The 23,315-nt window shown below is 42.4% G+C and overlaps 1 long non-coding RNA gene across 1 annotated transcript in view; it reads left to right on the top strand.

The window, feature by feature from the left end:
• Positions 1 to 23,315, top strand: part of LOC123000223 (uncharacterized) — a 62,795-nt gene that overhangs the window by 21,829 nt on the left and 17,651 nt on the right. The window contains exon 3 of the long non-coding RNA XR_006408076.3: positions 6,914 to 7,010. This is a non-coding gene — a long non-coding RNA (uncharacterized LOC123000223). The remainder of the gene's footprint in view (positions 1 to 6,913; positions 7,011 to 23,315) is intronic.

Raw genomic sequence — 23,315 nt, 5'->3', positions numbered from 1 at the left:
TCACATTTAATTTTGAATCTTAAATATATTACTCCATTTTCTTTGGACATAGTATTGTTGGAACATCTGATTTTAACCTAATTTTTTTCCCTTGTAAGTCATTGTCTTTGAAAAACTATATGTCCAAAGAGCTTTTTCTCTTTAAAATTCAGTAACTTTATTAGAATATGTCTTGGTTCATCATTCTGAATCAATATGCTCACGTACACTGTATACCTTTTCTATATGTAGGTCTACATATTTTTTTTCTTTTTTCATTTCAGGAAAGTTTCTTGAATATTTCAAAAGAAATATTTGTTCTTTGGGTCTCTTCTGCAGAGACTCCCATTATTGTATGTTGGGTCTTCTTTGCCTACTGTCAATATTGGTCACTTTCTCTTGAACCTTTTTCTTTCTTTCTTCATTTCATACGGATTTTAAAGATTTTCCCCTCATTTTTAGCTTAAACTCATTTTAAGGTAATATTTGTTGTATTTATTTGCTATTGTGTTCATTGTAATTTCATTTTTACTTCTTTTTTTTAATTTCAAGTTTTTATTTAAATTCTAGTTAGTTAACATATAGTGTAATATTAGTTTCCAGAATAGAATTTAGTGATTCATCACTTACATATAACACCCAGTGCTCATCATAAGTGCCATCCTTAATGCCCATCACCCATCTAGCTGATCCCCTACCCACTTCCCCTCCAGCAACCCTCAGTTTGTTCTCTGTAGTTAAGAGTCTCTTATGGTTTGCCTCACTCTTTTTTTTTCCTTTCACCTATATTCATCTGTTTTGTTTCCTAAATTCCACATGTAAGTGACATCATATGGTATTTGTCTTTTTCTGACCTTTTTTGCTAAGCATTATATATTCTAGCTCCATCTATGTCTTTGCAAACGGCAAGATTTCATTATTTTTGATGGCTGAGAAATATTCCACTATATATATATATATATATATATATATATATATATATATACACACCAGTTCTTTATCCACTCATCAGTCAATGAACATTTGGTTTCTTTCCATAATTCAGCAATTGTTGATAATGCTGTTGTAAACATTGGGGTACATGTGCCCCTTCCAATCAGTATTTTTTGGATAAATACCTAGTAGTGCAATTGCTGGGTTGTAAGGTAGTTCTATTTTTAACTTTCTGAGGAACCTCCATACTGTTTCCCAGAGTGGCTGCACCAGTTTGCATTCCCACCAACAGTGTAAGAGGGTTCCCCTTTCTCTGCATCCTTACCAGCATTTCTTGTTTCTTGTATTGTTAATTTTAGCCATTCTGACAGGTGTGAGGTGGTATCTTCATTGTAGTTTTGATTTGTATTTCGCTGATGATGAGTGACGTTGAACATCTTTTCATGTATGTTAGTCATCTATATGTCTTCTTTGGAAAAATGCCTATTCATATCTTCTGCCCATTTCTTAACTGGATTATTTGGTTTTTTGGGTGTTGAGTTTCCTAAGTTCTTTATTGATTTTGGATACTACCCCTTTATCAGATATGTCATTTGCAAATGTCTTCTCCCATTCCATAGGTTGCCTTTTCATTTTGTTGATTGTTTCCTTCACTGTGTTTTTTATCTTGATTAAGTCCCAATAGTTCACTTTTGCTTTTGTTTCCCTTGCCTCCAGAGACTTGTCTAGTAAGAAGTTTCTATGGCCAATGTCAAAGAGGTTGCTGCCTGTGTTCTCCTCTAGAATTTTGATGGTTTCCTGTCTTACATTTAAGTCTTTCATCCATTTTGAATTTATTTTTGTGTATGGTGTAAGAAAGTGGTCCAGTTTCATTCTTCTGCATGTTGCTGTCCAGTTTTCCCAACAGCGTTTGTTGAAGAGACTGTCTTTTTTCCATTGGATATTCTTTCCTGTTTTGTCAAAGATTAGTTGACCATATAGTTGTGCGTCCATCTCTGGATTTTCTCTTCTGTTCCATTGATCTATGTGTCTGTTTTTGTGCCAGTACCATCCCGTCTTGATGACTATGGCTTTATAATAATACTTGAAGTCTGAAATCATGATGCCTCCAGCTTTTCTTTTCTTTTTCAAGATTGCTTTGGCTATTCGGTGTCTCTTGTGGTTCCACACCGATTTTAGGATTGTTTGTTCTAGTTCTGTGAAAAGTACTGGTGTTTTTTTGATAGGGGTTGAATTAAATGTGTGGATTGCTTTGGGTAGTACAGATATTTTAACAATATTTGTTCTTCCATGAGCATGGAATGTTTTTCCATTACTTTGTGTCCTCTTCAATTTCTTTCACAAGTGTTTTATAGTTTTCAGAGTATAGATCTTTTACCTCTTTGGCTAAGTTTATTCCTAGGTATCTTATGGCTTTTGGTGCAATTGTAAATGGGAGAGAGGATTGAACTCATTTTTACTTCTGAAATAAATTTTTCTTTTATTTCTAATTCTCTTCTGAGTTCTGTTTCCTCACTTCTGATTTTTTTCCTAATTTTGATTTATGTTATCCCTTCCTATATAACTTTCCCAATGTCTTTAACTTCATTTTGAAATGGTAGGTTACTGTTTGGATCCTGTTTAAGAACTTGCCTTTCTGAAGTGATTTTATTGTCTGTAGGAATATCATTTTGCCCCTTCATTTATTTTTTCTAATAATGTTTTTATGAAATTTGAACCTCATCCTTTTCTGTTGTTCATTTCTATGTAAAATTAGATTTCCTGAACTTTTAGAAAGAGGCATGGTTTTGTTAAAGGCATGACTGAGAATCAGGAAAACTGACTTCATGGAGGTCCTTCTAGTTTTTGTGAAGTGTTCAAAAAGAAGGTGGCTGGCTGTGTTCTTCTCCCCATTTTTATCTGAAATTTCTCTTCCTTTGTCTCTCTTGTCCTAATCCAGCTCAATTTGGTTCTGCTCCCACAAGTTCCTCCTCAGTACGGGCCCTCTTGGAAAGATGCCCTGGCTGGTCAGTCTAAGGGTTCATAGGGTTGACACAACTTCAACCCCTTCAGTCCTTCTTACTGCGAGCTCCATGCAGTCACCCACTATGAAGCACAAAATTCTAGATTTAGCGGTTTTTATCAGATTGACCTACCATGTTTTCCAGTGATACCTGTTGGTTATTCTTGAGCTTCCCTGCTCTCAGAGCTTCTGGATACACAGTGCCTTCCCTTTGCTTCTTCTTACATAGGTGCTGATAATTTGCAGGTCTTGTGACTATCCCCTTCTGCTTATGTTTTGAAATTCATGGGGATACTTTGTCACCTAGCTTTCCTATGAATATTTTCAAAGGGTTTTGTTTTTGCTGTCTAGTTATTCTGTTTTTGTGAAGGGACCTGGGGACATTCAAAGCTATGCTGCTACCTGTTTAATCTTCCCCAAATTCTCACCCCACTCTAAAATTTGGTAGGTATTACCAAATTACTTGAAGGATGATGTACGTTCTGTGAACATTTGCTTTAAATTGATAAGCTTCCAGGGCCCCCGGGTGGCTCAGTTGGTTAAGCATCTGCCTTCGGCTCAGGTCATGACCCTAGGGTCCTGGGATCAAGCCCCACATCAGGCTCCCTGCTCAGTGGGGGTCTGCTACTCCCCCTCCTTCTGCTGCTCCCCCTGCTTGTGCTCTCTCTTTCTCTCTCTCAAATAATTAATTAAATAAATAAAATCTTTAAAAAAATTAATAAGCTTCCTATTTCTAAGCAGCAAAAAAGAAAACAACGAACATTCTGGGAGGCTATACATCCTAAGCATCTTCATTCTGAACCATATGTCTGCAAATAGGTATCAAAGAGCTTTGTAAATAAGAGCTGGAGGGATCTTAAATTCTGTAAATTTACAGAACCTGTATGGACTGCTCTGAGTTGATCAGTGCCCCTGGAGGACGTACTGCCCTTCAGAGGCCCAGTCAGGAGGGGGGTTCATATGCCGTAGCATCCTCAGAGTGGAAAATGAAGATCTTTGCAGGGTCAAGCTGAATATAAATATGTTGGAGGAATTCATTTGGGCTTCTCTCAAGCCACAGGTCACATGTCTGTGTTTTTTCAGGACTCTTCAAAAATTAAGTCAGCTGGGAAGGACAGTTGGTTTTTATTATATTCTTCTATTCCAACAGTCTTCTCATTAACAACAGGCAGCTTCTGACAGGGACTTTTAGTTATGTTCTAAAAAAACTAGCTTTTTTGGACCTCATATTTAGTTTATGTCTATACTGTAAAAATGAGTCCAAGGCCTCTAAAATTAGCAGCTGGCATGGTACTGTCTAGTCAGCTAGTGCAGATATTTAAGGTAGAAAAAGAAAACATTCTGCATTTGACTTATCTTTCCAGACTGATGTGTGGATGAGTTCCTAGCCATTGACTAATTCCATATTTTAGAATATTAGACTTGGCAATCTTCTTCCTTGTGCTTGAGTCAACATTTGTGCCTGTGAATTTTGTGTTCACTCCCAATTTAGTGAAATATGAGACCACCTGCTTAGTGGCCTGATCATGTAAGGGCAAAGATCCCACCTATATCTCCATGCAGCCCAACTGGCATTGAACCTGTCACTAGAAAACTCAAGATGAAAACCCAGTAGAGGCTTTCTCTGGTGATTTTCAAGGCCAGTTATGGTTCTCTAAACTAGACAGAAAGTATTTAGAGTTGACAAGAGTTCAGTGAAAGATTGAAGAAACCCTGGAGCACCTGTACTACTGATTTTCATCTGCTTTTTTATTAAAGCTTTTCCTGAGTGCATGGGTACAATGCTGCCTTTTTTGAAGATCCACTAAAGAAACACTTAAAAACATTAGTTTCTAGAACTAATTAATTTTTTTAAATGTATGCTGCTGTCATATTTGTATTCATTCTACAGAATACTAGACCACAGGCTATCTAGATGGTCCCAAAGGGAATATTACCTCCTAAAAACTTGAAACCCATACAGTCTATCTATTTCTCATCAGTCCACCACATGATTTCCATTCATCCATCAAAAACATTCACAGCGTTAACTAAACTTCCACCAGACCACTGCATTAAGAAGTATAACCTGCAAGATAGTGCAATATTTCTCATGTAGTTATTAGAGTAAAGCCTCATCAATTATTTATCATACATTTCCTACACGCAAGGCGCCATGCTAAATCATACCCAACATTGTAGAGTCTAGTTTTAAAGCAGTTAATTACCTAAATGCAACTTTCACAACTGACATTTGTGAAGTATTAAATGTCAAAAGCTATATTTTTAAGTTCCATGCGCAGAAGACACTGTTAATTGCTAAAATTTATTTGGCTTGAGAGACCTATTTTGTCCTCACTGCACTGGCTACACATTAGCCGGAGAATGAGAAGTCTTTTCTCTTTGTTGTGTTTTTAACATATATGCTGTGAAAAAAAGGTGAGAAAGAACCACAACAGAACAGAAGAGAAAATGAAGTTTAGTGAGGGAGTAGAAATATGTTAAAGAGAATATGGAGATGCATGGGGAATAAAGAGAGGGTTTGTTGTTTGCTATTTTGCAGGAGGGCAGGAGGGATATGTTGGTTTTTGTTTTGTCTTGCTTGTTTGTTTGCTTTGAGTACACAGATGAGTACTTAAGTGTAGGTAGAAAACCAAAATCAGAGAAGAGAATGCAGCAGCAGACAAGGAGTTTTAAAGGAACATTCTAGACAGGTGTTTGCTGCAGTAGGGTGGTTTTGTTTATTTGTTTTTGCAGTAAGGAAGTTCAGACAGCGAGGCAATATCTGGATAGGAAACATGGATTGATGACAAATGGTTGTGTGAGATACTGGCTTGTTTATTATTAAAGAATTATGTAGGCATCAACCTGGATATATATAGAACCACAGTAGCCTACACCTCACCCGCTTATTGCCTACTCCTGGAAACCATCCACATCAATACAAATACGAAGAACTAGAAAAGTTCCAGAAAGGCCTCAGAAATGACTTGAGGACTAGCGACCTACTGCCTGGGGTAAAGCACTTTGGAAAGAAGACTGAATGGGAACATGATTAAATTTTATGAAAATATGAAGTTCATATACTGTGTAATCAAGAATGATTCACCAGATTATCCAACACTAAAACTAGGGGGAGAAGGAGCCCTTGAACTTTGAAAGATGTAATTTTAGAACATGTAAGAGGAAATTGTACTTTACCCTTTGAGTTATAAATCGGTCATACCAATAAGTGATACAGACATGAACAAAATGAATGCAATAGGAATTTAGGCAACTGCACGGAGAAACAACTCATCGTGAGTTCTTTAAAGGGAGGTAGAGCTATTTACGATATGTCTCTAATTTTGTAAAGATAATGTCCTGAAGATCAGTTTTATCTTTCCACAAAAACATCTCTCATCTCGTCTATCAGAGTAGTCTTCTGAATGAACGATGCTTGGCCTTACCAACAGGGACATCCAGTACCTAGCACAGTGCCTGATACAAAGTAGGCTGTTGGTCTTTGCTTGACTTGCTGAATCTCTTTTGTACTTCAAAGATGTATGGCCTTCAGAAAACTGAACTGATCTTGTTTATCTAATATCCTAATATTTAATTTGGATGTGGAAGTCATTTGAGCAATGCAGATAATTGTCATTAATAAATAAACAAATGGTATGAATTGCTATTAGCAATGGGATGTTAATGCATAGGATGAAAGACCGGGTTCCATTGTGGTTTCTGCTACTGTCCAAGGAGTGGTCCATTCCCCCGGATAAGTAAAATGACACAGATAAACAAGACTAGACTGAGGCAGATAGCTGCCTTAGTGGGCCAATCCGGTATTACTTCAAACCCAGATTCTTTACAGATGTGCGTCATGTTTACTTGAAGGCAGCCTGACAACCACAGGTGAAAGAGGATAGGATTAGTCTCTTTTCTATTGGCTTGAATAATTTAGTTCTGACCCAAACTTGTACCCTGTACTCAACAGAAGAGCTCCGCCATTAACTCCACCCCAATCCTCTTTGATGGCAGGTGAGTGAACTTCTGTTGTTCTTTGAGAAGCCCCCTTGGGAGCCTCAGCAGTGCCTTGGAAATCTCCCACCCCAAGCAGCTTCCTGAGATGTTCTGAGTAAGCATAATTGTCTCTATTTCATTACATTTTGGCATACAGATTGAGTTTACATGTCATTTACAGAATGATGCCTGGAATTCTACCCTTAATTCAACTCTTCAGATAAAACAAAAGGAAGAGTGAGAAACATTGTCTAGTAAATTTAAGATTTTTACTTAAATTATTTACAGTAGCCATAGACGGTTACTAGGTTGGCATCCTATGAGGGTAGAGAGTTTGTGTTATTTCTGTACCCATGTCATCCAGCACAGCGTGGGCAGACAGAGTGTGCTTAGTCAATGCTGATGGAGAATGGCACATGGATGACAGAAAGATGACAATGCTGGGTCACCCTCTCACCCTCTGCTTCCTGTGGTCCATGGGTGCTCCTTAAGGACCACCTTACTTTATTCTCACATTGACTCCAGGTGAGAATGAATTCAAGTTCATGAAAGGAGGAGGCATCTTCGGGAGAGGGCTACTCATTTCATGCTAGAAATAGCACAGGAAGTTCAGTTTTTCAAGCCCAACCACTTAAACTATTCTGTGATTTCTGAGCAGCTCAGTATGCTTTGTGCTAGATTGAATTGTATCAATAGCTGGTTTTCAACCATTTTTGACCTGTAGAATAACTCATCACGGTGACAACTGTGTTGCTTTCAGCGTGACGTGGTAGAAAGAACATGAGGACCAGATTCTGGAGTTCTGAATTCAAGTCCCAATACTGTGAAACCTTGGAGAAGCCATTTAACCTCCCCATGTCTCGCTTACTCATTCAGTAAATACTGAGCTGCTATTATACGCAAGACACTGTGGGGAACACAGTTTCTGCCTCTTCTGGGCCCATAGTTTACTTGGGGAGATAAAATTCACTTGCAAAAAATTATAATCCAAAGCAGTATATGATAGCCTCGAAGTTGCATTTTTTAAAATTAACAGCATCCCCAGCAAGAGCAATTATTTCCTGCTGCAATAATCAGGAGGACAATATAGAATAGAGGACAGTTGAGCTTGGACTGAAAGGATGCTTACGTTTCACTAAACACAGAATTGGGGGAGGGCCGTTCAAGCAAGTGACAGGGCAGGAGCAAAGGTGCCGAGGCAGAAAGCACGACGCTGTTTTGGTGTGGCTAGACAGATGGTTTGTGTGGGTGGGCCGTGGGAGAGAAGACTAGAAACCTGTTTCTTCCATGGCATGTGCTAGGAGCTTTTTCATTTTAGTTGCTACACTGAATAAATAAATTAAGGAAGGTTGGTAGAAAAAAACCCCAGAATGAAAGGCAGGAGAGCAGACGTCAGCTTTGTCACCAGTTTTCTAGAGTCCTTCAAACGAATCACTTTGGGGCTGTGTTGTCCTCAGCTATCAAATGGAGGTAATTAGGCTAGTCCCTACGTGGTCCTAAGGGTTACCAGGGTGAAATGAAAAATCGGAAAGAAAACTCTTGGAAAAGGAAAACTAATTTTCCCCTTAACATGAATTGTTACAGATAAGGTAAATTTAGATACTCCTGGTAACAACAAATATGTGTACTTTCTTGCTAGAGTACTTTTCAGGATAATCTCACTGCTTATTTGCAAGTGAAAGAAACTGTGTGAGTGGGGGGAGGGGGAGCTCAGACTGTGATCATTTGGGTCAGCTAGCAATACATACAGCAAAGGCTCCTGGACAGAGGCGTGGACAGAGGCAGTGTGGAGATAGCTGCTCGGCATCAAACGAGAGGCCCATCGTGGCACCTGGAGAGAAGCCAGGGGAGCAAACCTCCTGGAAGTAGGAGACTGGATGGAAGAATTCATTGAGCCCAGGAATATCATCAGATTGCAAAAGCCTCCTGGTGTCCTTCCAATTCTACACCATGACCTTGCTCCAGCCGCTCATGACCCATGCACAGGTTGCTGATGCAGAACAGGAAGAAGTGCTCTTTGCCAGTGACTCACCTGGAGCCAGTCTACTTTGGCAGGCAGCCACCAGGCCAGGATGGGTGTGCCTCCATCACAGCTTCTCGGATGAGTCTTGCTGTTTTCAGCGCGCTTTCCTTAGCTCTGAGGTTCCAGGATGGATTCTCTACCAGGTCAGACTCTAAGAACAGCCACCCATTTCTCAAATGGGATTTGGTTTAACAGATTCTTGACTCACAGCAGGTCAAGACGCCCATGGAGACATCCCCTATGCAGATCCCAGGGAGTGGGGCTTTTTTTGATGTTTACACTCTGTGGATATGAGAAGGTTACTGGCGGACAGACCCTCCATGTGGCACTGCCACCAAAGCCGCAAAGGAGTGGCTGTCTTCTGGGGAGTTTTCCTTGGCTCCCTTGACCAGAGTCATTGCCATCTGTCAGGTCAGTGACCAGATGAGCTCATTTCCCCCAGTGCGGTGAGTTATCCTAGAAAATCTAGACCAAACCCCTATGAAGCAGAGCCTCAAGGGCTCCAGTTTTCATCATGGTGTATTTCCACAGGCATCTTCTTCCTAAGCAAACACTGGAGCCGCCATCTCAAGGAGCGCTCATGGGCAGTTCCAGGAAGGGAAGTGAGGCCTGGGGAGCATGAGTCCGGGGCTGTGCTGAGATGCACTGCACCTATATAGTCTGTTCTCTAGGCAAGCTGATTTGGGGCCAGTATCAGGTGTCTCTGATTGGGAGAATGCTAGGCTCCCTCATTCAGCTGGAGCCATGCCACAGGGAAGCAGGGGTCCCAGAGGAGAGGTGCAAGCATAGGGGAAAAGAACCTATGTGTGCCAAAGAGCAATGTCACCAATCACCAGATAGGGACAAGACAAGAAAAACTAACATCGCCCCATGTAGAGAATTAGAGCAACACTTGTCTGGATCCTTTGAGAAAGTTCCTCTTCAAATTCAAATGAGCAAGACACATTCAGTCTGGGGAAGTTCTCCACCATGTAAATCTCCTGGTCTGGGAAATGATACCGAAACACTTCCATTTGAATCTGGAGATAAAAATGCCTGTCATTTCTTTGTGTGCCTGCCCTTACACCAATATTATTTCAGAAGGATTGGCTGGTGCATGTGACATGTCTCCACTACCATGAGGTGGATGGGTGTCAGAAAAGTACTGTTTATGGCATTTGAGAGTCTGTCAGCGTCCTAGTACCGTAAAGGAAGACGAAGGTTAGACCTGAGGTACGACTCCAGGAAGACAAGCACAGAGCCCGGTGGCGAGCTATGAACAAGACTGGCATTTCACAGCAGAGCTGCCGTGAGCAAGATCGGCCTTAACTAATTACACCTTGGCATACATCGGGGACTTGCTTGGCAGCCCAGAAAAGCCCTGTCAAGACAGGAGAGGGTCTGAGCCTCAAAGTTTTCGATTTGCATGCTGAGCCATCCAGGAGGACCAGGGTCAGATGAGGTCTCTGATTCATGGGGTTAACCATCCTCTCGCCTGAGTCCTGAGGACATGGCAAGAGTGAGCCATTAGGAACATGTGGATATGCCGGGTAGGGGTGTGTCGCTGCAAGTCTGCAGCGTCTAGATTTGTGTTTCTGATTATTCATGACATATATTTACAATAGACATTGATGCACTGAATGTCATTAGTCTCTCCCAACTTGGACTCTGCTAAAAATTTTAGGAAACCTATCTTTACCATCAAAGGTAGTTCACAGAGTTGGGACATACATGTAGAAGATGTTTCCACTCCTCAAACAAGGCGGCTTTGGGAGATTCATTGGGCGTGTAAGATTTTCATTCTCTGATACCCACCTTCTGGAAGTGTGTCCAAAATAGTTTCACTAAAGCACAGTTCCAAAAGCAGCAGAGTGGACATTGGAATGGCTGGAGATCTGCACCTGGGCTTCCTCTGTGTGTGACTATGGCACTGGAAAGGGTTTGCTTTCTTTTGTCTTTAAATTTTTTTATTCGAGTACAGTTGAAGGGTATTCTCTTTAAGCATCTTTCCTCAAGAAGTAGAGTAACCCCAACCTGTTCTGCTCACTCCTTTTTTTTTTCATAATAATATTTTTTATTATATTATGTTAGTCACCATACAGTACATCCCTAGTTTTTGATGTAAAGTTCCATGATTCATTACTTGCGTACAACACCCAGTGCACTATGCAATACGTGCTCACTCCTTCACTGTGTCCCCTCAATATTTATGGACTCCTTCCCTTGGAATTGTTTACTGCGTGCTGCTCTGTGATAATTCTTGTCTAGTAAGCCAGAAGCTCCCTAGCTCTGGGACCTGCTCTGCCGTTAGCCAGGATTTCCCCAGAGCAGGGCCTGGTTCTCTCCCATCCAGTCTTGCATACTCATGGGGCAGAAGCATGTGCCTCACCTCCTGTCTCCTCCCCAGGGCCTTTGCATTGGCCCTTGACCTCAGGTTGCTGTCCAACCACGTGGCTGCAACAGGACCACGGGCAAAGAGGCCTCCTCTTCACAGTAAAACTTGCAATCATGGCCACAGCTGATTCCCAGACCGCGGAGTCTGGGAATTTCTGAGAATTCTCAGGTGGCTGGCAGAGTCTGCTCCTTCTTTCCACTCTCATGTGCTCTCCCTTTCCGATTCCTTCCCTTCTCTTTGTCTCACGCTAATTTTCTGTACCCCAGTCTGAAAGCCTTGTACATGCAAGAAAATCTTCTGCATCTGCCTATATTTTTGCACAAGCTAAAATAAAAAACAAACCCGAAAGGTAAAATATCCTGCAAAGCCCTGGCATTGCCCTTGAGTCTTTGCAGTGGTGGTGTCATTGCTTGTGAGCTGGTGAAGTTGGGAAGTGGAGTGGGGGTGGTTGTTAGATGGCTATTACAGAGTTTTGGAACCCCTTCTCTGAGCTTCACCACATCATATAGCCCCAAATTATTTGGATCCATTTTGGGGCAACTGCTTGGCCTGGAATTGTCCTCCAAGTCCGTTCTTCCTTTTCTTTTCTTTCTTTCTTTCTTTCTTTCTTTCTTTCTTTCTTTCTTTCTTTCTTTCTTTCTTTCTTTCTTTCTTTCTTTCTTTCATTTCGTGAATTGGCTGCATTTAGCAGAGTAGAGTTAGTGTTTTTAATGGCCTGAAAAATGATATCCAGATGCTCCACACAAAAGAGGGGCCCTTCCCTCTAATTGTGAGCCTGCCACAGTCATCCTGAGCCTGGTCCCTCCCAGCTGGACAGTTGCCCTGAGCTCCCAGGGGGTCTACCTTGGGAGACCGCCCGGCAGCTCCAACTGGCCCCAAACCCAAGGAAGGAAGGCAAACCATCTGGAATGCATCGTCCAGATCGGCTCCACACTGCCCAGGCACCCTGACAGCTTTTTGGGACTGCTCGAGGCTTGGATTTAATCCATCAGGCTCTCCAGTCTGAGGCCTCCAGACCTCTCTGTCTCCTTCCAGAATTTGGATCCCACAGAGGCACAATTAGGCGCTCTAGCCACTTCCAAGTTTGGCTGACTCAGGAAAAGGACCAAGGTGTGCTCTGAGAGACACTTTCCAGCAGCTCTTGGACCAAGAACAAATAAAGGAAAAGGAATGTTTTCAGCAAGAGCCTTTCCCTTTCCACCTCTTCTGTTCCCACTGCCATATCCTGACCATCCACTCCAGCCCTGATGATTGACACTTATTTGCAGAGGAGAAAGAAAATTTGTCCATTCCTGGATGCTTTGGGGAGCCTTTAAAAAGGACAACCTGGCATCTCTTCACCATGTAAAGTCTGAGAGAAAGGAAGGGGTAAACTCTAAGGGGGAGGGAGTGGTTAGAAAGAGCTTTGGAACTATCCTCAAACCAAACTGTAGGAAAAGGATTGAGGGTTTAAATTTTTTTTTTCTCTGAAACCATAAACCCCTACAAGCTATCAATGCATTCATTGCTAATTATTTTTTCCTAGAGCAATAAATATTTTGTTAGAATGCAAGACTAAATTGTTCCTTTACAAAGGCTAAACATCCTTCTTACCATTTTTTTCTCTACTTCTGATTTGTTTCTTCATAGACAAGAAAAAGAGAATTCCCCCCACATCCCTGACCATGGGAGCACAGATTCCAAGTTAATTGGATCCAAATTTAACAGAATCTAGTATGTCTCAAATCAAGCTAGTTCTCCCAAATGGTTAGAGTGTAGTGGCAGCGAATCCCAGAATAACCCAGCACCCCCACCCAAGAGTTGCCTTTGAAGCCTCCAGTATGTTTGGCAACGGGGTATATTTCATGTTCCTGCCTGAGTTGTCCACCTGGCAGTTGTTTCGGTGTCTAGGACTCATCCCTGCTTCTTCCAGCCCTGCTTTTAGTCTCTGCTCACCCCTCTGGTGTTGGCCACCTGGAACCAGCAGATTTCAACCTGGAATCAAGATGGAATGCTGCCATTGACACAGGAGTCTCAGCAGAAGTGGGTGGAGCAGGCCACACTTCTGGATATTATTTTCCCACTCTCCCTGGGTCATCCCCACAAAGGCTGCATAGCCGTATCAACATTTGGAGCAAAGAGGAGGTCTTACTGACCCACAGCAAATTAGAGTTGAATAGCAGAAGTCCTCTGGCCACTCCACATAGAGAACCTCTAATTGGCTACTTTCCCCTAGGTTCTAGCTTTCTGCTGGGTCACTCAATCTACACCAGCCTTCTCCAGCGTCTTCTTTTGTATTTGCTCCCTCTCCTCCAGTAGCTACCAATTTTTTATGCAGAATCATTTAGCCAAGTCTTGTCTCCTTACAGACAATGCCTTTGGAGCATCACTTCCAAATGAAAAGAGGCTTCAAGGTACTATGGTGGATGGGTCACTGTATCCCTTCCCCATGCTGAGGGAAAGCCACTTGAAGCACTTTCCCTCTTTAGGACATCTTTGTGCTGAATCTCACAGGGCAGATGAAGAAATGTGGCTTGGGTGAGATGGGGCTGGGGAACTAACTCAGTGCCGAAGCTGGCCCTGGGAATGCCAGTGATAGGTAGGCAAGCATCCCAAGGCCATGAAAATCTCAGCTTTGATTTCATACCAACTCAAGCCTGGGATTTCCAATTTGGCAGACAGAGCACAGCCTCAGGGAATTGAAGAGGCAGTCAGTATTCAGAAGACCTCTGGAGGGGCAGATACCATGGAGGAGATCTGAAGAATCTCCAGCAACCAGGTTTGGGTATAGGCCAACACTCCAGTCCAGGAAGGGGATCAATGGACGCATAGTCCCCCACCATTGGATGGTCAGTCAGAGTGGAGCTCCAGCCTCAGAAGGGGACTTAAGCACTAAGCAGGATAAAGGGGGTTACATATTGGACACCACAGTCAAAGCTCTGGTGAGCATGGAGGATATAGGAAGAGCTATAACTCAGAGCCAATATGCATGACCAGTGGCTGCCACAGAGGCCTCAGATCTGTGGCATATTGACCAGCAAAGATACAAGGGGAGTAAAATAGGCACCATGGCTGTAGGATGGGCACCTGGCTGTGGGAATGATAGGGTAAGTGGTTATTTATGTGCTGAGCCAGCAGGGCCAGGGAGGTTGGGCTGGGGAAGGCAGAGGAAGGGAAGCAACGAGGAGACTGGTCATCCTCAACCATAAAGGAGAACATGCTTATTATTAGAACATCACCTCCCTGACACTCTGGCCATGTACCAGCTTGACGAGGTGGGGAAAGCACCAGATTGGGAGTCAGGAGTCTGTTCTGGGCTGGTTCTAGTCAGTTGTGGGGCCTTGGACATTTATTTTCAGTAACTATTGGGCTTCAGTTTCCTCGTCTGTGACATCAGGAGATGGGGTTAAATCAGATTCTTAGAGCCTAGTCCTCTGACTGGCGGCATGAGCATCACCTAGTAGCTTATACGAAATGCAAATTCTCAGGCCCCACCCCGGAACGATTGAGTCAGAAACTCTGCCAGGGGAACCTAGCAATCTGAGCTTTAGCAAGCCTCCAGATGATTTTTTTTTTAAAGATTTATTTATTTATTTGACAGAGACAGCGAGAGAGGGAACACAAGCAGGGGGAGTGGGAGAAGGAGAAGCAGGCTTCCCGCTGAGCAGGGAGCTCGACGCGGGGCTCGATCCCAGGACCCCGGGATCATGACCTGAGCCGAAGGCAGACGCTTAATGGGTGAGCCACCCAGGCATCCCAGCCTCCAGATGATTCTGATGTACCATAAAGTTTGAGACGCACTAGGCTAAATAATTTCTAAGTCCCTGCATGCTCATATGCCTTCGGATCTGTTAGGATAGATGAAATCAATGTCTCTGTCTCTGTCTCTCTCCCTCTCCCCTCCTCTCTCTCTCTCTCTTACACACACACACACACACACACACACACACACACACACACACAGTACAAGCCACATATAACTTGGCCAGTAAAATACCAGTCTTCTGATGTGGTAGTTAAAAGCTCTGTGAGCAGGTCTGCACTCCATGTTCCAGAAACCCAGCCCACATCCTCTCTCTCATTAGACTGTCACTAAAATCGGAGCCTGCCTCTACAATGGATACATTACAGTTCTAGTCAGCAGGTGGCAAATTGTACAATAAATTCTTGTCTCCTCTACCTCCTGCCCAATTAGCTGGAGATAAGATAGGAAGATTTACTCTTTTCCACAAGCAAGGTCACAACCTGAAGTGGAAATAGAAGCCAGTTTCCATCCTGGCTCTCCTGAGGCTGCTGCAGCGGATTGGCTAGGAGGCAGGTGGCTCTGCCTGGTAGCAGGGATTTAATAGGCAAAGCGGTGCAGGGAGGAGAACCAAAAGGGAAGAATAGCTGTGCTAAGCCTGTTGCCTTCTAGTTAAAAAAAAATTTATAGATCTATTTATAACCTTTCTTGCTCCACAAAGGATTTGAGGCACTGCCTTCTTGTTGGAAAACCCTTGATGCCAATTCTTGGCGTCTGATGCTGTGGACTTTTCTGAGCTCACGCAGGGGGCCAAGTCTTGTTCACACAGCCTCTGTGGAGGGTATAATGGCTACTCTAAGCAGTGTGTTCTAGAATACCCTCTTCCTGCTCATCCTGTCCTTCCATCTGCCTCACCATGATCCTGTTCCTTTTTGTTTTTTAAACTGCATAACCTGACTCCCGGCTTTGCATTTTCCCAGTTAGGTCCAGTAAACAAGATCCACTAGGAAATGTTCAAAAAATCAGTTTGAGGAGTGGTTCTCAAAATTCTGAACACGCAGGGAACCCTTCAGCTTCCCTCAGGGGTCTGTTCTTTGTAGGAATGTGCCAACTGATCGATCATCGGTTAGCTACTTACTCTGAGTTGATTTGGGTCAGGGCAGGGGGGAGGATTTAAGTCAGCTAACACCTGATAAATGGCCTAGAAGAGAGCCAGGCGCATGGTAAATACTCAGTAAGTGTTACTTTAAAAACCAACCAGTCAACCCAGTAATTGATACAGATTTGTACTGGAACCATCCATCTACATCCTCTTTGGGAGAAAACGGGCCAGGGCTATGGTTGCAACTAGGTTTATTTCTTTGTGGCACTAATTGATCCCTGTGATTCTGAGTTCCCAATTCTGGCCTCTTTTTCCACTTTCCCTTATCTCCTTAGCCTGGAATAGTACTCAACACCTGAGTCACTCCTAGTTTTGTTTTGTTTTGTTTTTTCATAATAAATAATTCCAGTTCCTTAAAAAACCCCCTCAAAGGAGATTTACAAGAGAGATTTACTGTGTATACAATGTCCCTGGGCCACTGGACTGATAAAAACAAGTAGGGACAAGGTCGCCTGGGTGGCTCAGCTGGTTAAGCATCTGCCTTCGGCTCAGGTCATGATCTCAAGGTCCTGGGATCTGAGCTTCCAGCTCAACGGGGAGTCTGCTTCTCCCTCTCCCTCTGCCCTTTCCCCTTGCTCATGCTTTCTCTCTCAAATAAAGAAATAAAATCTTAAAGAAAAAAAAACTAAGTACGGACAGCCTCACATCATTTTTTGACATTGGCGAGCTTCCCCATACGAGGTGGTCTGGCTTGGGGCCCTGGAGGCATTGGCCCCTGGATTTCAGGTACGGTGTGATCACTGGCACCAGCTTGTGTGGTTTAGACCCTGCTCTACCCCAAGTGGCCCTCAGTGCTCTGCATGCAGACATTCCTCCCTGCTCCTTCCATTTATCCATGACACTGCCTACTAGGGTTCTTTCTGGAACTTGACAAACCACTGAAAATTTTCTAGAGGGAAGAGACAAGAGCAAAGAATAGATAAGACATTTCTAAGAAAGCAAAGATACCCTACCAGAGATCAAGACTTATTATTAAGTGATAGAAATTAGAACTGTGTGATTGGTGCAAGGATATAAAAATATACCAGTAGAACAGAAGAAAGACTCTAGAAACAGACCCGCATGCATATACAAATGTGACAGAGAAGATACGACAGATAGGCAAGGGTGATGGTGGTCCCTTCCGTAAATGGTACTGAAAAATTGGTGTCCATTAATATGGGGGAAAAAAAAGAAAATGGACTACAAACAAAGATGAATTTTGTAAGATTATTTATTTGAGAGAGAGAAAGAATGTGCATGTGTGTGCACGAGGTGGGGGAGGAGCAGAAGGAGAGGAAGAAGCAGACTCCCCGCTGAGCAGGGAGCCTGATTGCCTGCGTTCCCAGGACCTTGAGAACACGACTGGAGCCAAAGATGGACGCTTAACCGACTGAGCCACCCAGGCACCCCAAGGATGAATTTCTGATAGAATAAAAATTTAAATGTAGGAGGCACAATCTAAAAAATCTTTTAGAGGAAACTACGGGGTAAGTTTATGAACTCAGAATAAGAAAGAGTATCTCATATAAGCCACAATAGGCAGAAACCATACAGGAAATTTTAATGCAAATTTCTACATTAAAAATTTTAAACTTCTGTTCATCAGAATTCACCTTAACAAGAGTGAGAAGGCAAGCCATAGTCTGGGAAAAAATATTTGCAACATATGTTAACTAGCAGAGGATTAGTGTCTAGAATAAATGAAGGACACAAATAGATCAAGAAGAAAGAGAAACACCTCAATAGTAAAAGAGACAAAAGGCATAAACAGGCATTCACAAATGGGCAATGAGCAGGTGAAAAGATGCTCAACCTTCGATTTACAAAATGCAAATCAAATCTACCTGATTCATATCCACCAGATAGGCAAAAGTTACAAAGTCCAACAATAACAAATGCTGGAAAGAATGTGGAACAACCAGAATTCATATCTTATCAGGGTGAGTATAAATTGGTCCTAGTATAGCAAAACAATTGGGCATTTCCTGGTAAGGGGCAAAGCAAGCACATCCGAAAACCCAGCAATTCTACACCCAGGTATATACGCTAGAGTCGGTCAGTCTCCCTCTCTCTCTCCTTCTCTCTTTCCCCATATCTGTGTCATATCCACATTGATGTCTCTATACCTGGAGACATTATACAAGAATGTTTCATGCCACACATTCAGAATAACCAACCCAAATACCCACCAACATTAAGTGAACATGTAAGTTTCATTATGTTCATTCAGCATACTACTATACAGCGGTGAAAATGAACAATAGCTACACACGAGTATGGATGGATCTCACAGGGGTCAGTGTGCCTGGCTGAAGTCCCACCCGCCCCTCTAGGACATCCTCCCTTTGACCCCAGTACAGTGTCTCCCTAGTCCCTTACACACAGAAGCTTTCATCAAATTCAGTTGGGACTATTATTGATCAATTACTTGAAAAAATGGGTTAGAGCAAATAAGACAATGAAATACTCCAGCCTTAAACATCTTATTTTAACTTAAAACATACAAATATGGGTTCATTTGCCAGTCTTTTGATGGGGAGGCTAGGCTTTCCATTTGGGCCTGAGTTCCTCATCATCTTTCTTGCATCGTTCCAGTTTCTCCAAAGTGGAGCAAGAACACAGTCACTTGAGAAGCCCAAGGTCACAAGCCTTGCAGCAGACCTGGTACCAGAATGACTTTGTGTTTCTCAGCACAGTGCTGAGCGGAGGAGTGTCCTATAAATTCAGTTGAACTGCACAGAGCTACTTGGAAGGATGCCCGACGAGGGTTGGGATGGGAACAAAGAGGATAAGCTGTACGATGCAGGCGGGTGCCAAAGAAAACTTGACTTAAATTCTCACACTGCCTCTTGTGGTCATCCCCAGATCAAGTACTGGGCACAGCTACATGCACACACACAAAGCTTCACACAGTGTCTGTCTCTTTTACCTGACGGCTCGCTCTGGAACTGAACGCTCTTCTGGTGTGTGTGTGTTGGCGGGTGGATTGGGGAGGCTGGGGAGTTGAGGAGGACACGGATAGTGAGGAGCAGACTTTGGCTTCCCTCCTCAGCTCAGCTTCCCCGGCATCTCTGGGCCCTTCTCTGTCCAGTCTGTGCTCTGAGGTCAGAATCTAGTTTACAGCTATTTAAAAGTCTGCACTTGACCCTGGAATACTGGCAAGCTCCAGAGGAATTAGAGTTCATAAGTACAGTTTCCTAGGGCTATGGATGCTTCGTGTGAGAGCTTAGCAAGTGCCAAGGAGACAGTCAATATACATGTGTATGTGTGTGTGCATATGTGTGTGTACATGCATGTGTATATGTGTGTGTGTGTTTGTGTGTGCCCTAGTACGTGATCTTTCCCTGACTTAGGCCAGGGAAGTACAGATTGCACGGGGCGTCAGGAAGTGCCCTTCCAGTTCATGGCTCCTAGAATTTCAAGGTGCACATGCTGCTGTCGATTTTATTGTTTCTCATAAATATTATCTTGTTTCCCGCACATGGGCAGTGCTCTCCCAGGGTTTGCAGGGGAGGCCATGCAAGTCCGGCCTGTTTGTTTTGGCCGAGCCTGCTGAGGGATAAAGCAGGGCCGGTACTGGCCCTTCCCTGGCCCTTCCCGGGGTGCTGGCAGCCAGCTGTGGGGGAACATGCAACTGCACGGGGAGAGATGGCAGGGTCCAGGCACGGCAACTGCAGCAGCTGGAGTGGGAGGGAGGGGGAGTGGTGAGGTAGAAACCCTTTAGCGCTGTGTTTTCTCATCCTCCTGCCCACTCAGAGATCCTGGTTTAGGAGAGCTGGAGCATGGCTGTACAACTGCTGCCTGACAGGAAAAAGGATGGAAATTCCTGAAGTACTCCTGATTAATACTCCATGAGTACTAATTTATTTCCTGTTAGTATAATTTAGGTTCTTGAGAGATTTGGGCTGGGCAGGAGGAAGACCTTCTTTGAGACCAAGGAAAATTAAAGCCTGGGTCAGAAGCTCAGATCCCGGGGCGCCTGGGTGGCACAGCGGTTGGGCGTATGCCTTCGGCTCAGGGCGTGATCCCCGCGTTATGGGATCGAGCCCCACATCAGGCTCCTCCTCTATGAGCCTGCTTCTTCCTCTCCCACTCCCCCTGCTTGTGTTCCCTCTCTCGCTGGCTGTCTCTATCTCTGTCAAATAAATAAGTAAAATCTTAAAAAAAAAAAAGAAGAAGAAGCTCAGATCCCTCTAGAACAGCCTCCCAATTTTATAGATGTTCAAACGGTAGCCCAGAGAGGTTTGCTAATTTGCTCCAGGTCACACAGCTCATCTGATGGTACATATCATGAAGACTTTTTAAAAAAGCTTTTATTTTAAATCCAGTTAATTAACTCACAGTGTTATATTAGTTTCAGGTGTACAATACAGTATTCAACACTTTCATAAATCACCTTGTGCTCATTATGACAAGTGCCCTCCTTAATCCCTATCACCTACTTAACCCCTCCCCTCACTCCCATCCCCTCTGAGAACCATCAATTTGTTCTCTATGATTAAGAGTCTGTTTCTTGCTTTCTTTCTCTCTTATTTTTTTCCCTTTGTTGTTTCTTAAATTCCACATATGAGTGCAAGCATATGGTATTTGTCTTTCTCTGACTGACTTATCTCACTAAGCATTATACTCTCTAGCTCCATCCATGTTGTTTCAAATGGCAAAATTTCATTCTTTTTATGGCTGAATAATATTCCATTATATATATCTCACATCTTCTTTATCCATCCATCAATCAATGGGCACTTGGGCTGCTTCCATAAATTGGATATTGTAGGTAATGCTGCTGTAAACATCAGGGTGCATGTATCCCTTTGAATTAGTGTTTTTGTATTCTTTGGGTAAATACCTAGTAGTACAATTGCTGGGTCATAAGGTAGTTCTATTTTTAACTTTTTGAGGGACGTCCATACGTTTTCCACAGTGGTTGCACCAGTTTGCATTCCCACCGACAGTGCAAGAGGATTCCTTCTTCTCCACATACTCACCAGCACTTGTTGTTTCTTGTGTTATATTAGCTATTCTGACAGGTGTGAGGTGATATCTCATTGTGGTTTTGATTTGCATTTCCCTGATGATAAGTGATGGTGAGCATTTTTTCATGTGTCTCTTGGCCATCTGGAAGTTTTCTTTGGAAAAATTTCTATTCGTGTCTTCTGCCCATTTCTTAACTGGATTATTTGTTTTTTGGGTGTTGAGTTTTATAAGTTCTTTATAGATGTTGGACACTAACCCTTTATCAGATGTATCATTTGCAAATATTTTCTCCCATTCTGTAGGTTGCCCTCTCCTTTTGTTGAATGTTTCCTTTGCTGTGCAGAAGCTTTTTATTTTGATGAAGTCCCAACAGTTCATTTTTGCTTTTGTTTCCCTTGCCTCAAGAGACATATCTAGAAAGAAGTTGCTACAGCTGATGTCAAAGAAATTACTGCCTGTGCTCTCTTCTAGGATTTTTATGGTTTCCTGTCTCACATTTAGGTCTTAAATCCATTTTGAATTGATTTTTGTATATGGTGTAAGAAAGTGGTCCAGTTTCATTCTTTTGCATGTAGCCGTCCAGTTTTCCCAACACCATTTGTTGAAGAGACTGTCTTTTTCCCATTGGATATCCTTTCCTGCCTTGTTGATTAATTGGCCATATAATTGTGGGTTTATTTCTGGATTTTTCTATTCTGTTCTATTGATCTATGTGTTTATTTTTATGCCAGTATCATACTGTCTTGATGATGATAGCTTTGTAATATACTTGAAGCCCAGAATTGTGATGCCTGCAGCTTTGCTTTTCTTTTTCAAGATTGCTTTGACTATTTGGGGTCTTTTGTGGTTCCATACAAGTTTTAGTTCTGTCTAGTTCTGTGAAAAATGCTGGTGGTATTTTGATAGGGGTTGAATTAAATGTGTGGATTGCTTTGGGTAGTATAGACATTTTAACAATATTTGTTCTTCCAATCCATGAGCATGGAATGCCTTTCCATTTCTTTGTGTTGTCTTCAATTTCTTTAATCAGTGTTGTATAGTTTTCAGAGTACAGGCTCTTTTGGTTAGGTTTTTTCCTAGGTATCTTTTTATTTTTGGTGCAATTGTAAATGGCATTATTTTCTTAATTTCTCTTCCTGCTGCTTCATTATTGGATAGAAATGCAAGAGATTTCTGTACATTGATTTTGTATCCTGTGACTTTTTTTTTTTTTTAAAGATTTGTTTATTTGAGAGAGAGAGAGAGAAAGAGAAGGAGAGAGAGTGTGTGTTTGGGGGGGAGGGTCAGAGGGAGAGAATCTTCAAGCAGACTTCCTGCTGAGTGTGGAACTGGACACAGGGCCTGATATCAAGAGCATGTGATCATGACCTGAGCTAAAACCAAGAGTTGGCCGCTTAACCAACTGAGCCACCCAGGCACCCCTATATCCTGTGACTTTACTGAACTCGTTTATCGGTTTTAGTTTTTTGGTGGTCTTTTGGGTTTTCTACGTAGAATAGCATTTTGTCTGCAAATAGCAAAATTTTTCTTCTTCCTTACTGATATGGATTCCTTTTATTTCTTTTTATTGTCTGATTGCTGTGGTTAGGACTTCCAGCACTGAATAAAAGTGGTGAGAGTGGACATCCTGGTCTTGTTCCTGACCTTAGGGGAAAAGCTCTCAGTATTTCCCCATAAAGGATGATGTTAGCTGTGAGTTTTTCATAAGTGGCCTTTATATGTTGAGGTGTGTTCCCTCTAAACCTACTTTGTTGAGGGTTTTTATCATGAATCGATGTTGTACTTTGTCAAATGCTTTTTCTTCATCTATTGAAATGATCATGTGGTTCTCATCCTTTCTCTTATTTTCGTGATGTATGACATTGATTGATGTGCAAATATTGAACCACCCTTGCAAACCAGGAATAAATCCCACTTGATCATGTTGAATGATTTTTTTAAATATATTGTTGAATTCGGTTTGCAAATATTTTCTTGAGAATTTTTGTTCATCGGGGATATTGGCCTGTAGTTCTCCTTTTTAGTGGAGTCTTTATCTGGCTTTGGTATCAGGGTAATGCTGGCCTTAGAGAATGAATTTTGAAGTTTTCCTTCCTTTTCTCTTTTTTAGAATAGTAAGTATTATTTTCTTTAAGTATTTGGTAGAATTTGCCTGAAAATCCATCTGGTCCTGGACTTTTGGCT

This window comes from Ursus arctos, unplaced genomic scaffold, assembly GCF_023065955.2.
Source record: "Ursus arctos isolate Adak ecotype North America unplaced genomic scaffold, UrsArc2.0 scaffold_8, whole genome shotgun sequence".
NCBI classification, from domain to species: domain Eukaryota; kingdom Metazoa; phylum Chordata; class Mammalia; order Carnivora; family Ursidae; genus Ursus; species Ursus arctos.
Note: the sequence above shows the minus strand (reverse complement) of the source record. Positions and strands in the feature narration are given on the sequence as shown.